This window comes from Schistocerca piceifrons, chromosome 2, assembly GCF_021461385.2.
Source record: "Schistocerca piceifrons isolate TAMUIC-IGC-003096 chromosome 2, iqSchPice1.1, whole genome shotgun sequence".
NCBI lineage: Eukaryota > Metazoa > Arthropoda > Insecta > Orthoptera > Acrididae > Schistocerca > Schistocerca piceifrons.
This window is the reverse complement of record NC_060139.1, coordinates 121,813,083-121,829,764: the sequence shown is the minus strand read 5'-3', so window position 1 is coordinate 121,829,764 and position 16,682 is coordinate 121,813,083.

Genomic DNA, 16,682 nt, shown 5'->3' with positions numbered 1-16,682 from the left:
TCAAGCAACTTTTAGTACCAAATCGCAGTTCTTACACTACATGATTTTGCCTCCCCCAATTTTTTTTAAAAAATCCACTACAAAAAAATAAGCAACATGTTGACATATTCGGGAATACGGCAAATATGATTCGTCATAGACGTTAATCTCGAACTTTGTCTTGTCAAATGTCTTAATTTTTTCTACCAATAGATACTTACATATTTTGTCGATGATATCAGATTCGTCTGTCATCGCGGTAAACCTCGCCACACTAATATTCTGTGTGTATATATATATGTGTGTGTGTATGTGTGTGTGTGGAGGTTAGATTGTGAGGGGAAGGGGCGGAGGGGAAGACGTCCCGTATTAACATTTCTGTCCTTTATGTCGTCGCGAATCACTAATAACGATATACTTAATAACGAATAGAAAAATAGGGAAGCAGGTAAGCTAATATGATCATCACGATGAACGCATTATTATGGCCAAGAAAGATATAAAATCAACACCCGCTAGAGAAATTCAATTTTATGTCCCTAGTAGTTTTGCGGATGGTGATGAGACTGAAATATGTGTGATGAAATAAAATAAATTATTCAGATCGTTAAGGATGGCACGAAAACATAAATTTCAAGTGTTTGGAAGTCTTTTCTGAAGGTTTATGTGTGCGGTGGGTTCTTGTCTGGAAGTGGGACGTGGAAGATATATGTAAATGTCGTGTGACCAGGGCCTCCCGTAGGGCAGACCGTTCGCCAGGTGCAAATCTTTCGATTTGACGCCACTTCGGCGACTTGCGCGTCGATGGGGATGAAATGATGATGATAAGGACAACACAACACCCAGTCCCTGAGCGGAGAAAATCTCCGACCCAGCCGTGAATCGAACCCGGTCCCTTAGGATTAACATTCTGTCTCGCTGACCACTCAGCTACCGGGGGCGGACTTTTGATATATGGTGCAACAGAAGAATGCTAAACATTTGGTAGGTAGATAGAATAACTAATGAGGAGGTACTCAATAGAACTGTGGAGGAAAGAAATTTGTGGCAGATCTCAGCTAAAAGAAGGAGTAGCTTGATAGGACACACTCTGAAGTAACAAGGAATTGTCAGTTTGGTGATGGAGAGAGAGGGGAAGGGAAGTGTAAATGTAGTAGATGGAGGCCAAGTCTTGATTACAGCAGGCGGGGTCAAATTGGTACCGGGTGGAGTCGTTGTATAGAGATGAGTAGGTTTTCACAGGATAGACTAGCGTGGACAATTGGATTATTTCAGCTGTTAGAATGGATACCACGATAAGATCAACTTGTACTTCATTTACAGTTCTGAATTTATATCTTGCGAATCACTGAGAAGAGTACGGCAGAGATGCACTTTGTATTGAACCATGTCGTCCCGTTCCATTCACGGTGAGGCGTGCGAAGAATGCCTCTGTGCGAGCTGATATTTGCCTAATTTTATCTCTACGGGATCGTTCTGTAGGTAATTACCACAGGACTACTAGTAATTTCCACCTCAAAACTCTTGAAGTTTTCTAAATAGGTTCTCACGAAATATGCGTCGTCCTTTTCCGACTGTCTGTCAATTAAGGTTTTTTCAAGATAACTGTTACGCTCTCCTGTCAGTAAAACACGGTTGCGTCCGTTCGCATCGACCTTGTCTATAAACGCTGAATGTGGGTTCCCGCATTTCAGTAGTATTCAGCTACACTCCATACAAGTGTATTCAATATGCTTTCTACACAAACTGCAGGTGACACAATGAAGGCTTCCGGGACCGGCTGTCTTAGCTGCTTGTAAATTCTTCAGAGAGGTCGTGGTCCAAGAAATATTTTTGTTCCTAACATTCCTGGTTACACTTATTCTTCCGAGTCGGCAAATCTTAGCAGAACCAGGAGCATTTCTGCAGACGTACAACGCAGCTCCGGACGAAACTGCAGTTCTACGTCTACGTCTACAGTGCTCAAATGGTTTAAATCATACCTAACTGGAAGAGTGCAGAAATTTGAAATAAGCAGTTCACATAATATGCAAAAATCTGCTGATTTCTCAAACTGGGGAACAATCAAGAATGGGGTGCCGCAAGGTTCGGTCTTGGGTCCTCTACTGTTCTTAATGTATATTAATGACTTGCCATTCTATATTCACGAAGATGCAAAGCTGGTACTTTTTGCCGATGATACAAGTATAGCTATCACCCCCAGGAATTAACAGGTGAAATTGTAAACGATGTTTTTCAGAAAATCATTAAGTGGTTCTCTGCAAATGGGCTCTCATTAAACTTTGACAAAACACAGTATATACAGTTCCACACAGTAAATGGAATGACACCATTAATAAATGTAGACTTCGATCAGAAATCTGTAGCTAAGGTAGAATATTCAAAATTTCTAGGTGTATGCATTGATGAGGGGTTGAACTCGAAAAAATACACTGAGGATCTACTGAAACGTTGAGTTCAGCTACTTGTGTTATTAGGGTCATTGTAAATTTTGGCGATATACATCTCAGTAAATTAGCTTACCACGCCTATTTTCATTCTCTGCTTTCGTATGACATCATATTCTGGGGTAACTCATTGTTGAGTAAAAGAGTGTTCATTGCACAAAAGCGTATAATCAGAATAATTGCTGGAGCTCATCCAGGATCATCCTGCAAACACTTATTTAAAGAGCTAGACATCTTCACTGTAGCCTCACAATATATATATTCACTTGTGAAATTTGTTATTAACAATCCGAACGAATTCAAAAGTAATAGCAGTGTACACGGCTACAACAGCAGGAGAAAGGATGATCTTCACTACTCAAGGTTAAATCTAACTTTGGCTCAGAAGGGGGTAAATTATGCTGCCAGAAAAGTCTTTGGTCACTTACCTAATAGTATCAAAAGTCTGACAGATAGCCATATAGCATTTAAAAGGAAATTAAAAGAATTTCTTAATGGCAACTCCTTCTACTCATTAGATGAATTTTTGGATATAGTAAGTGGGTAATTTCCCCAACCCCCACAAAAAAAAAAAAAATTTAAAATATTAAGTGTCATGTAATACTTTGTGAAATTTAACATCGTGTATAGACACCTTTTATTAACCTGACACGTTCCACATCATTACGAAGTGTTGTATTCATGATCTATGGAACAAATACTAATCTAATCTAATCCCCGCAATCCAAAGTGCGGCACGTGGCGGAGGGCACCCCGTAGCACCACTAGTCGCTAGTCATTTCCTTTCCTGTTCCATTCACAAATAGAACGAGGGCAAAACGACAGTCTATATGTCTCTCTATGAATCCTAATTTCTCGTATCTTATCTTCGTGGTCCTTACGTGCAATGTATGATGGAGGCAGCAGAATCGTTCTGAAGTCAGCTTCAAATGTCGGTTCTCTAAATTTTCTCAATATTGTTCCGCGAAAAGAATGTCTTCTTCACTCTAGGGATTCTGATTTGAGTTCCCTAAGCATCTTCGTAATACTTGCGTGTTGCTCGAACCTACCAGTATCAAATCTAGCAGCCCGTCTCTGAATTGTTTCGACTTTTTCCTTTAATCCGACGAGGTACGGATCTCAAACACTCGAGAAGTACTCAACAATAGGTCGCATTAGCGTCCTATATGCGGTCTCCTTTACATATGAACTACACTTTCCTAAAATTTTCCCAATGAATCGAAGACGACCATTCGTCTTCCCTGCCACAACACTCACATGCTCACTCTGTTTCATATCGCTTTGCAATCGTTGCGCTCTGATATTTATAGGACTTGGCTGTGTCAAGCAAGAAACTGCTAATGCTGTATACGAACATTACGAGTTTGTTTCTCCTACTCATTCGTATTAACTTACATTTTTCTTCATTTAGAGCTGTCTGCCATTCATAATATCAACAAGAAATTTTGTCTAAGTCATCTTGTATTCGCCTACAGACACTCAACTTCGGCACCTTACTGCACACCGCAGCATCATCAGCAAACAACCGTAGATTGTTTCCCATTTGCTTTAGCTACAACTGAGTTGGGCCTGTGTGGTCGTTCTCCTTCATATCTCTACACATTGTTGCTCCAAAGTATTTGTATCACATGTCTGATTTTAATTGTGGCTCGTTAATCATGTAACCAAAGGTTACCACACTTACTAGTTATGTCACTTGCTTGATCCATGAAATTTTAGGCGAACTGCCGGATGTCAGTAACATGTTGCCAACATATTTCGGTGCAGAATTTTGTGGTAATCTTTAGATGTATACTTCTTTATTTAATCGTATGGCTAGGGCCCCCCGTCGGGCAGACCGTTCACCGAGTGCCGGTCTTTCAATTTGACGCCACTTCGGCTACCTACAGCCGATGAGGATCATAGGATGATGATGAGGACAGCACAACACCAAGTCCCTAGGCCGAGAGAATTCGCCGACCCACCCGGGAATCGAGCCCGGGCCCAGAGGATTGACAATCCGTCACGCTGAACATTCAGCTACCGGGGGCGGACAGGTGTATACTGGCCAAAGTAGACTGGGCGCCCTGTTTTCTGCCAGTATACACCGTAAGAGGGTCAGAAGACTGCCCAAAAATATAGTGGCGGCATGTTATTGACATCCGGCAGTTCGCCCTATATTTCGTGGTGCAATCTATACGCGGTGGATGTTTTCAGTTACACAACTTTGCATTTCTTGACATTAAAATTAATTTATTTAGCTATGAATATTGCTACAGTTTAACCGAATAGATTATTGCATTAACTGTAAGAAGTATGTGCTTTTAACTACCGCTATCCACTAAGTTGTTAATCTATATCAAGAACAGTAACGTAATGTAGTTGTATTTGAATTTCGACTGTATTTCCATCCAGTGATACGATACATTGTGGATTTACCTGATCGCCCTTCTTATCAGCTTCCAGAAAAAAGACAATAAAAAATGGTAAGGCTATGTACCGCCTAAGTTACCCTGCCCGACTCAGATTTACGAGAAAAGGAAAAGTCGGAGAAAAATTGTTCACAGAACTGAAAGGAAACAAACTTCAGACGTCCTTCTATTCGAAAATATTATCATTTACAAAGATGAATCTCAGATTCACAGAAGTAACAGGTGTAACTGATAACTAAGAATTCCAGTTCTCTCAAGCTCAATGCAAAATAAGCTGCTCCATTTCGCAAGAACACCCACGAGAAAACGCTATTTTTGCGAGACAAAATGTTCTGCTTGAGTTGGTTTCCTTTGTCCGTACCGAGCGAGGTCGCGAAGTGATCAGCGCACTGGACTCGCATTCGGGTGGACGTGGTTAAAATCCCCGTTCGGCCATCGTGATTTAGGTTTCCTGTGATTTCCCAATATCGCTCCAGGCAAATGCCGGGTTGGTCCCTTTCTCATCCTTCCGTAATCCGAGCTTGTGCCTCCCCCTCTAACGACCGCGCTGTCGATTTCCTTTGCACATCACGATATTAGTACGGTCAGCATAACGTCGCTTTAGATACTTCCGACGGCTTAAAACGGACACAAGGAGTGCATGGCCGGGTTGAGACTCCAATGTTGCACTGCAGCGCAGTGATGTCTTTAGGTGCCAAAATACAATGTGACGAAGAGCGCTTTCAGAATATTGCGGCAGATATTTTAATGTAACTGACTACTAGTAGTTCTCTTATTCAAAGATCCTTCCCATGCGAAGGCATAAACCCTTTGCATTCGTCAGATGTTTGTTGCATTTCGACGCATAAAGATTTACTGCAATACAAAAATACTTTATTGTTGCTAAAAGATTAATACGCTGTACAAAAATTAAAACAACACGTCTCGTTTCGATCTTTTCCAATTTAAATATCAGTGTTGTACTTACTGAAACTTCAAATAGAATCGATTGCATAACATTCCTCAACATTTCATTGTTCTGCTTTCCTGCTCGTGGTACAGTGTTGCGCAACTCCTGTGGCTGAAAGCTCGTTAACATAATAAAAATAACAACAAAAAACATGTGAAGAGCCTATGGAGAGAACGGGGTAAGTCATATCTTATATATTTTTCAGGAGAGTAAATTTAAACTTTGAAGATTGCAAAAAATACTTAAAACACACCAGTCGATTATACCCAATATAATTGTGATTCCAAATTTAATGGCTGTAGAGGGTGTCCATTTGAAAACCAGAAATTAGAATTATATGATGAAAAAGACAAAATATCTTTGCCATCAAAAGAAGTAGTCCATCACTTTTTGGTAGGCGTTCGTCCCTCCTCTCTGTTATATAGCTTTGGAAGTGTTTTTATTGCTCATGGAGTTTGGTTCGGTATGTGGTAAACTGGAACAGAAATTTCTTGCATCTTGACCACAAAAATGTAAGTTTTTTAAGGTTCTGCATTTTCTCATAAAATATTGGCAGTGCATAAAATATTGCCAGGGGCTCTGTAAATATACCCCTAGAATTAGTTATTTGCAAAACAGTCTTGATTTATCTTACAAAAAGTTTCATATTACAAAACTCTCACATGTTCGAGGCCATAACAGTTCGTCGGGTTCGTGCAGTTGGTACTCAAGCTCGACGACTACTTGAAGACCACCAGAACGTTCCAGATGCACTGGTCCCAGGCTCCATTGTAAGTAATGCTGCATTGGAACGACTTGTCGTCCTTCACATCAGAGGTTATATGAGCGGTCATGTCTTGAAAGAACACTTCGGTTTGTAATATCCTTTTAAAATGGTCGTCTCATCTCTTATAATTTCTTGGTGAACAGGAATAATTTTGTAACGTATTGGATTCATTCGTGGGGTTTTAAAAGCACAACTCTGCAGTGGTTATCTTTTTCATTCAACTAAAGTTTTTATCCCGTTCCATGTGAGAGTGTCCTCTTGCTGCTACTTACTATTTTCTCGGTATCTGAGTTCTTAATGGTATGAACGACATAGTGAAGGTATAAGAACTCTGCACAGTTCCTCTTCTGTTCTGAGCACAAATTACATATTATTACAAGAACCCTTCCTTTTGGATCAAGCACGTTACGCACATAATTGTGCAAAAAAAAACAAAAACAAAAAAAAACTTGATATGCTCTTTTAGTTTCAACATCTTCAGTGTTAGTATAAACTGTTACATTGGACATTTGATTAATGTTAAAACTGTAACACGACTATTGACGCTTGTAATAAACATCATTAATTCTAATATTTGGCAAGGGTAGGTTTTTTGATAGTTCATGCATAACGCTCCGTTTTCCGCTATCTTTTTACTTTTTTGCCTCACTTTTCGCGTTATTCATTAAAATGTGACAGTCCTTAGCTTGTGAATCTGGCCTTTCGTACTAAGTTGTGGTTGTTGTGGTCTTCAGTCAAAAGACTGGTTTGATGCAGCTCCCCATGATACTCCCTCCTGTGCAAGCCCCTTTATCTCCGAATAACTACTGCAATTTACATCCTTCTGAATCTGTTTGCTATATTCATCTCTTGGACTCTCTCCACGATTTTTATCCCCCACATTTACCTCCAGTATTAAACCGGTGATCCCTTGATGTCTCAGAATGTGTCATATCAATCGATCTCTTCTCCTAGTCTGGTTGTGTCACAAATTTCTTCTCTCCCGATTTCTATGCGGTACCTCCTCATTAGTTATGTGATCTACCCAACAAATCTTCAGCATTCTCCTGTAGCATTACGTTCCAAACGTTTCTACTCTCTTCTGTCCGACCAATTTTGTCGTCAATTTTTCACTTGCATACATGGCTTGTATGGGTTCCGTAGAAATGTTGGAACACGTGAGGCAATACTGACCCTACGACTTATCTTAGAAGAAAGATCAAGGAAAGGCAAACCTACGTTTCTAGCATTTGTAGACTTAGAGAAAGTTTTTGACAATGTTGACTGGAATACTCTCTTTCAAATTCTGAAGGTGGCAGGGGTAAAATACAGGGAGCGAAAGGCTATTTACAATTTGTACAGAAACCAGATGGCAGTTATAAGAGTCGAGGGACATGAAAGGGAAGCAGTGGTTGGGGAGGGAGTGAGACAGGGTTGTAGCCTCTCCCCGATGTTATTCAATCTGTATATTGAGCAAGCAGTAAAGGAAACAAAAGAAAAATTCGGAGTGGGTATTAAAATCCATGGAGAAGAAATAAAAACTTTGAGGTTCGCTGATGACATTGTAATTCTGTCAGAGACAGCAAAGGACCTGGAAGAGCAGTTGAAAGCAATGGACAGTGTCTTGAAAGGAGGATATAAGATGAACATCAACAAAAGCAAAACGAGGATAATGGAATGTAGTCGAATTCAGTCGGGTGATGCTGAGGGAATTAGATTAGGAAATGAGACACTTAAAGTAGTAAAGGAGTTTTGCTATTTGGGGAGCAAAATAACTGACGATGGTCGAAGTAGAGAGGATACAAAATGTAGACTGGCAATGGCAAGGAAAGCGTTTCTGAAGAAGAGAAATTTGTTAACATCGAGTATAGGTTTAAGTGTCAGTAAGTCGTTTCTGAAAGTATTTGTATGGAGTGAAGCCATGTATGGAAGTGAAACGTGGACGATAAATAGTTTGGACAAGAAGAGAATAGAATCTTTCGAAATATGGTGCTACAGAAGAATGCTGAAGGTTAGATGGGTAGATCACATAACTAATGATGAGGTATTGAATTGTATTGGGGAGGAGCTTGTGGCACAACTTGACTAGAAGAAGGGATCGGTTGGTAGGACATGTTCTGAGGCATCAAGGGATCACCAATTTAGCACTGGAGGGCAGCGTGGAGGGTAAAAATCGTAGAGTGAGACCAAGAGATGGATACGCTAAGCAGATTCAGAGGGATGTAGGCTGCAGTAGGTACTGGGAGATGAAGAAGCTTGCACAGGATAGAGTAACTTGGAGAGCTGCATCAAACCAGTCTCAGGACTGAAGACCACCACAACAACAACATGGCTACACTCCGTACAAATACTTTCAGAAAAAGACTTCCTAACGCTTAAATCTATACCCCATGTTAACAAATTTCCGTTCCTCAGAAACACTTTTCTTCCCATTAGAAACTAAAACTCCGCCCAAACAGGCCATGAAGGTCCAACGGTACCGACCGACCGCTTTGCCATCCTCATACCACAATCGTCACTGGATACGGATATGGAGGGGCATGTGGTCAGCTCACCACTCTCTTGGTTGTGTGTTAGTTTACGAGACCAGGACCGCTACTGCTTAGTCAAGTAGCTCCTCAGTTTGGCTCACAAGGGCTGAGTGCACCCCGTTTGCCAGCAGCGCTAGGCAGACCGGATGGTCTCCCATTCAAGTGCTAGCCCAGCCCGACAGCGCTTAGCTTCAGTGATCTGACGGGAACCGATATTACCATCACCTGATTTAATTCGACTTCAGTCCATTATCGTTGCTTTGCTTTTGTTAATGTTCATCTTATATCTTCCTTTCAAGACACTGTCCCTTCTGTCCAACTGCTCTGCCATGTCCTTTGCTATCTCTGGCAGTTTACAATGTCATCGCCAAACCTCACAGTTTTTACTTGTCCTCCCTGATCTTTAGATTCAAATCCAATATTTCCTTGGTTTCCTTTACTGCTTGTTGAATGTACAGATTGAATAACATCAGCGATAGGCCTCAACCTTGTCTCACTACCTTCAATCATGGATTCCCTTTCATGGTCCTACACTATCGTAACTGCCGTCTGCTTTCTGTGCAAGTCGTAAATAGCCTTTCGCTCCCTGTCCGGAATGCAGACTGATCTTCCCTGAGGTCGGCTTATATCGGTTTTGGCACTCCTCTGTAAAGAATTCGTGTTAGTATTTCGCACTCATGACTTACTAAACTAATAGTTCGGTAATATTTATACCTGTCAGCACTTGCTACATTTGAATTGGAGTTATTACATTCTTCTTGAAGTCTGAGGATATTTCGTCTACCTTATACATCTTACACACCAGATAGAAGACTTTTCTCATGGCTGGCTCTCCCAAGGATGTCAGAAGTTCTGATGGAATGTTGCCTACTCCCAGGGCCTTGATTTGACTTATGTCTTTAAGTGCTCTGTCAAATTCTTTACGCAGTATCACATCTAATACCTCATCTCCATCTGTCTCCTCTTCCACTTCTATAATATTGCCTTCAAGTTTACCTCCGTTGTATAGACCCACTATACTCCTTGCATCTTTCATTTTTGACTTCTTTGCTTAATATTGGTTTTCCAGCTGAGCTCTTGATTTTGATACAGACACTTCTTTTTTCTCCAAAGGCCTCTTTAAGTTTCGTGTAGGCGGTATCCATCCGTTCTCTACCTATTCCTGCTTAGCCATTTTGTACTTCCTGTCAATCTCATCTCCTATACGTTTGTATTCCCTTTCGCCTGCTTCATTTACTGCATTTTTATAGTTTCTCATTTCATCAATCAAATTCAGCATCTCTTACGTTATCCAAAGATTTCTACAAGGCCTTGTCTTTTTACCTATTTGATCCTCTTCTGCCTTAACTATTTCATCTCTCAAAACTACCCATTCATTTTGTGCTGTATTCCTTAACCCAGTTCTAGTCAACCGTTACCTAATGTCCCATCTGATACTCTCAAGAACCTCTGGTTATTTCAACTTATCCAGGTCTCTTCTCTTAAATTTCCCACCGTTTTCCAATTTCTTCTATTTTAATCTACAGTTCATAATCAATAAATTGTGATTAGAGTCCATTTCTGCATTTAGAAATGTGTTACAATTTAAAATCTGCTTCCGAAACCTCTGTCTTACCATGATATAATCAATCTGAAAACTCCTAGCGTCTCCAGCTCTCTTCCATGTGTACAGCCTTCTTTCATGATTCTTAAACCAAATGTTAGCGATGATTAAATTATGCTCAGTGCATAGCTCTACCAGGTCGCTACCTGTTTCGTTTCTTTCACCCAGTCCATATTAACCTACTAATTTTCCTTCTCTTCCTTTTTCTGCTATCGAATTCCAATCCCCCCATCACGGTTAAATTTTCGTCTCCGGTAACTATATGAATAATTTCTTTTGTGCCGTCATACATTTCTTCAATCTCTTCATCATACGCGGAGCTAATTGGCCTCTAAACTTATACTACTGTAGTGGGTGTGGGCTTCATGTCTATCTTGGTTAGAATAATGCGTTCACTAGGCTGTTGATAACTTACCTGCATTTCTATTTTATTATTCATTATCAAACCCACAGGTGACTTAACCCTATTTCCTTTTCTATTTATAACCCTGTATTCACCTGACTAGAGGTCCTTTTCCTCCTGCCACTGAGCTTCACTAATTGCCATTATAGTTAACTTCAACCTACCCACTTCCCCTTTTAAATTTTCTAACCTACCTGTCCGATTAAGGCATCTGACATTCCTCGCTCCAATCTGTAGAAGGCCAGTTTTGTTTCTTCTGACGACGACATCCTCCTGAGTAGTTCCCGCTCAGAGTTCCGAATGGGGGACTATTTTACCTCTAGAGTATTTTACCCAAGAGGACGCCATCATCACTTAACCATACAGTAAAGCTTTATACTCTCGCGAAAAATTATGGTTGTAGTTTCCCCTACTGAATACCGTAATACCTACAATTATCGAAATGAAACGCAAAGTATATCTATTCAAAAAAGCACATAAAATGCTCTTAAAGCCTTTTTAAGAGACAGCCTTCACTCCTTCAGATCTGATCATGTAAGCGTAGAAAAGTTTTGGAATGATTTCAAAGAGATAGTGTCGACAGCAGTTGACAGATATATGCCACATAAATTAATAAGTGATGGCATTGATCCCTCATGGTACACAAAACTGGTCCTATCGCGGTTAAAGAAGCAGCGAAAAAAGCATGCCAAATTTAAAAGAACGCAAAATCTCCAAGTCTGGCAAGGCTTTGCAGAAGTTCGGAATATGGCGCGTACATCAATGCGAGATGCTTTTAATAATTTCCACAACAAAATTCTCTCTCGAAATCTGGCAGAAAACCCAGAGAGATTCTGGTCATACGTAAAGCACACCAGTGGCAAGAAGCAATCAATAGCTTCACTGCGTGATAACAACGGTTTTCAGTGCCACTAAAGCAGAGTTATAAACACGATTTTCCGAAACTTCTTCACCAAAGAAGACGAAGTAAATATTCATTAATTCCAATCAAGAATAACTGCCAAGATGGGAAACATAGAAATAGATATCCTTGGTGTCGCAAAGCAGCTTAAATCACTTAGTAAAAGCAAGGCTTCCGGTCCAGATTGTATACCAGTCATGTTCCTCTCAGAGCGTGCTGATAAAATAGCTCCATATTTAGCAATTATACAGTGTGTTACAAAAAGGTACGGCCAAACTTTCAGGAAACATTCCTCACACACAAATAAAGAAATGATGTTATGTGGACATGTGTCCGGAAACGCTTAATTTCCATGTTAGAGCTCATTTTAGTTTCGTTCTTCCACCTACGCTCAATGGATCACGTTATCATGATTTCATACGGGATACTCTACCTGTGCTGCTAGAACATGTGCCTTTTCAAGTACGACACAACATGTATGCACGATGGAGCTCCTGCACATTTCAGTCGAAGTGGTCGTACGCTTCTCAACAACAGATCCGGTGACCGATGGATTGGTAGAGGCGGACCAATTCCATGGCCTCCACGCTCTCCTGACCTCAACTCTCTTGACTTTCATTTATGGGGGCATTTCAAAGCTCTTGTCTACGCAACCCCGGTACCAAATGTAGAAACTCTTCGTGCTCTTGTTGTGGACGGCTGTGATACAATACGCCATTCTCCAGGCTGCATCAGCGCATCAGGGATTCCATGCGACGGAGGATGGATGCATGTATCCTCGCTAACGGAGGACATTTCCTGTAACAAAGTGTTTGAAGTCACGCTGGTACGTTCTGTTGCTGTGTGTTTCCATTCCATGATTAATATGATTTGAAGAGAAGTAATAAAATGAGCTCTAACATGGAAAGTAAGCGTTTCCGGACACATGTCCACATAACATATTTTCTTTGTGTGTGAGGAATGTTTCCTGAAAGTTTGGCCGTACCTTTTTGTAACACCTTGTATACAACCGCTCCATCACACAAAGATACGTACCTAAAGATTGAAAATTACTCAAGTCACAGTAATACCCAAAAAGGGAAGTAGGAGTAATCCGCTGAATTACAGGCCCATATCACTAACGTCTGTTTGGGTTTCGTAACATATAGTATATTCGAACATTATGACGTACCTCGAAGAAAACGATTTATTGACACATAGTCAGCACGGAATCAGAAAATATCGTTCTTGTGAAACACAACTAGCTCTTTATATTCATAAAGTAATGAGTGCTATCGACAGGGGATGTCAAATTTATTCCATATTTTTAGATTTCCAGAAGGCTTTCGACACCGTTCCTCAAAAGCGCCTTCAAACCAAACTGCGTGCGTAGGGAATATCGCCTCAGTCGTGCGACTGGATTCGTGATTTCCTGTCAGAAAGGACACAGTTCATAGTAATAGACGGAAAGTTATCGAGTAAAATAGAAGTAATATCCAACGTTCCGCAAGGAAGTTTTACAGGCCCTCGATTGTTCCTGATCTATATTAACGACATAGGAGACAATCTGAGTAGCCGTCTTAGATTGTTTGCAGATGATGCTGTCATTTACCATGTTGTAAAGTCATCACATGACCAAAACGTATTGCAAAATGATTTAGATTAGATATCTGTATGGTGCGAAAAGTGGCAATTAACCCTGAATAAAGAAAAGTGTGAAGTTGTTCAGATAAGTACTAAAAGAAATCCACTAAATTTCGATTACGCGATAAGTCACACAAATCTGAAGGCTGTAAATTCAATTAAATACTTAGGGATTACAATTACAAATAACCTAAATTGGAACGATCACATAGATAATGTTGTGGGTAGAGCAAACCAAAGACTGTGATTCATTGGCAGAACACTTACAAGGTGCAACAGGTCTACTAAAGAGACTGCCTACACAACGCTTGTCCGCCCAATTCTGGGGTATTGCTGTGCGGTGTGGGAGTCGCATCAAGTGGGACTGACAGATGACATCGAAAAAGTACAAAGAAGGGCGGCTCGTTTTGTATTGTAGCTAAATAGGGGAGATAGTGCCACAGACATGATGCGTGAACTGGAGTGGCAATCATTAAATCAAAGGCGTTTGTCGTTGCGGCGGGATCTTCTCATGAAATTTCAGTCACCAGTTTTCCCCTCCGGATGCGAAAATATTCTGTTCGCACCCACCTACATAGGGAGAAATGATCATCACGATAAAATAAGAGAAATCAGGGCTCGCACAGAAAAATTTAAGTGCTTGTTTCTCCCGCGGGCCGTTCGAGAGTGGAACGGTAGAGAGACAGCTTGAAGGTGGTTCACTGAACCCTGTGCCAGGCGCTTGATTGTGAATAGCAGAGTAATCACGTAGATGTAGATGTAGATTATCAGCCGTTGGCAGTACCAGCACAGCAAGGCCATTTTGGTTGATCTTACAAGGACAGATCAGTCAGCCAGACTGTTGGCCGTGCAGCTACTGAAATGCTGCTATTGCTCTTCAGGAACCCCACTTTTGTCTCGCCTCTCAACAGCAATGGTTGAAGCTACAGTATGGCAATGTGTACCACTGAGGCACACAAGCCACCCCACCAACAGCAAGGTCATGGGGGTTAATTTCTAAGTTTTCTTTTTCAGAGATATTTTGTGAAAGCTTTGCATGCAACGCTTTCTGCATCTGTCACTTGTTGAGGAGGCATCAGTATGTGGGTATCCTAAAAATAAATTGGATTTGTTTTTAAATACGTTACGTTATGTCTCATATGCAACCATAAATTCGGAGTAATTTTCTTTGTATAGCTCATGTCGTTTTTTCATTGATAGTTCGCCGGAAGGTAAATTTTGTCCGTCTTTCTCTCGTCATAATGGCTCATTCTTCCCTTAATTGTACGTTTGTAGTTTATAACTTCTGCCTCGGGTAGTTTCCAAGGCCACAGAAATGCACGCCTCTTTCGTTTTTGGGAGATATTCTTCTGCCTTTGGGTAGTTTCCAAGCCCACAATAATGCACGCCTCTTTCGTCTTTGGGAGATATTCTAATATCCTTCATTGTACAGTCGGCAGTCTGCGTTTTGTTATTCCTCTCAAAGCACTGAAGATCTTTTGGCAAATAGGGCTTTCACGTATCATTTCGTTTGATTCTCTCAGTTATAGGGGTCCGGTCTCAGACTCCTACAGTAGTCAAGAGAGAGCCGGTTGGGATGCGGCGGTGAGGTTCTAATTGCACTCGAGAGCGCCAGGGAAACATCATTAACAATAACACATGCAACAGGCAGTAATGCAGGATGGTCTTCAAAAACGTCGCGCCACAGCCGAGCCGGCATAACGGCGCTTCGTCACCTGCGGCATAGACTCGTCTCGTAGTACGACCAGCACAGTGAAACATCGGGTCGCAGCTGCGTCATGGGTCTACCGATGACCGCGGACTCTAGCGCGTCCAGTTCTGTGTAGTGGTGCCCAAAGTGCTCTTGTTGACGTCGAAGATTTGCTCTCAGGAGTATTAGCCCAGGTCCAACTGAAGTACTCGCTGCCTCGCTGGAGTCAGCTCTGAGCCCCCGTTTAGGAAACAGGAGCGAGCAGCATCAGTATCGGCCTCAAGAATGGGATGAGAGGCTGCAGTGCCCAACCACTCGAAGCCACGTGATGAACAGCGTCCAGGTCGAGCAGGCCAAGCCTCCAGCAGACCCACAGGTTGACGGCCGCCTTCGCGCCCCATCAGTGTTTCTCCGCGCTGCAACAGCTTTCGTGTTTGCCACAACTTACTCAACATTTCCCCCTAGTTGCAGTCTACTGGTCATTGACGCAAGGGGCTCGACTTCTAGAAGCTGCCAATGCAGAACTTGGACGAATTTTTAGTGTCTGCCGGGGATGCTATACTGGGGTGTAACACAATGTATAGGAAAGAGCAGTGTCTGGCTTTTACATCGTCATGCCTAGGCCTTTCTATGAGCAATTAATGTCATAGAAATTAAGGTGGTTAATAGGAAGACTGATCATTCCAGTTACCTAACAAACTAAAATTCTTGATAAGCTGTTCTCTTTCATAGGGTATGATTTGTCTGAAACACTCAGACAATGAATATTTGCAATCACTGCCTAACTCATGAGATATTGCCCTAAGGTCCTTACAAATATTGCTCATTCTGCCATAGTTTTTCCCCTTTTAGCTGATCGATTAACATATCGATACGGGTTCTCATCTTCATCTTGTGATGATCCACACATCTTAAAGAGCCTAAGGGCACTATCACTCTTCAATCTAAACTTTGTTACTGTAAGAAAACAATACCAACTATAAAACTCAACGGATTACGTTTGCAGTCGCAGCCTAACTGACCTGACAGGTGTAACGTAAACAGTGAAAGCAAATCTGGGGTTTGCCCCATTCTTTCCATGACAAGATCGGCTTAGAAACCACTGCGAGTGAAACCCTTTGTATCTCCATGACTTGTCACCTGATTTGAAAGTCATTTCAGTTGCCTTGCAGCACCGATGGCTGGCCATTAGAATGTGTCATAAACGCATATCCTAATTATCTGGAATTACCCCGTTTTTTCTATGGGGTCTTCATGTAATTTTCTTGTCTGTAACATCACTTCTTATCCCTTCTGCCAGTTGGCCTCGCTTCAATTCCACATAGTACTGTCTTGTGGTAACAAGTTTCATCCCCAACATATTCGTTAACGCGAGTCTAATATTTTTAGCCGAGTACTTT